Below are 922 nucleotides of genomic sequence, written 5' to 3' on the forward strand. Positions count from 1 at the left end.
GGGTTTCACTCTGCGAGCCAACTTCCAGGGAGGATCCTGCCAAAGGAAGGGTCTTTGTGTGGAGGGGGCCTTGCTTTCTTTCTTTCTTTCTAGAAAAAAAGAGTTTTATTGAAGAACAGGAGAAGTCTGCAGAGATTTCAGGACTAAAAGCGTTCCTGTTTACAAAAGAAATTCAACTTTATTTCCCTGCAGATAGCCTATTTTTTGAGGCACCGTACGGTGTTTTAATATGTTTATTCGGAGCTTGGAAAAGCCAGATTAGTACTTTTTTATTTCCAAAAGTGTGTGTGTGTGTGTGTGTGTGTAGATCTGTATGATCTTGTAATCTGTGTCTCTCTCCCTCTCCCCTCGGTATTGATTTAAGATTTTTTTTTCCAAGACTGCCTTGCTACAGAGCTTTAATTTCCTGTCAGAAGTTTAGGTTGACTACACAAGTTCTCAAAGCACTTGAAAGGATCTAGTTTTAAAAGCTTCGTCTTGCCAGAAGGAGGTTCTTCTACACAAAAGTTAGGCGAGAACAAATGAACTGTATTACCGGCTCAGCCAGAAGGAGAACGCTTTTCTAGATTGTACGCTCCGCATTTCTTGTGCCAGTGCAAACTTGGGGCATTGATAGTGAGTTAGTTATTGAAACTTGAAACTTTTTCTGGTTGTTGCCTAAATCTTATTTTTGTAGTTAATGCATAGTAGTGGAGGAGGACAAGAGCTTCACTTAGGCTTTTTCTTTCACTGTGTACATTCCAAGTGTGCATGCTCTTTATTGGGTATAGCAACAAGTCAGTGCTATACAGAAAAGGGCTCAGATTGTTTGTTTTTTAGCTATAATAATTATAATGGTGATCCATTATGTTTGAATAAATCATAGAAACATAACGGAGAACTAGATTTATTTTTTCAGAAGAAATCTGTATAAATTTTTTCT

This window comes from Crocodylus porosus, unplaced genomic scaffold, assembly GCF_001723895.1.
Source record: "Crocodylus porosus isolate Cpor-Errol unplaced genomic scaffold, CroPor_comp1, whole genome shotgun sequence".
Classification (NCBI taxonomy): domain Eukaryota; kingdom Metazoa; phylum Chordata; order Crocodylia; family Crocodylidae; genus Crocodylus; species Crocodylus porosus.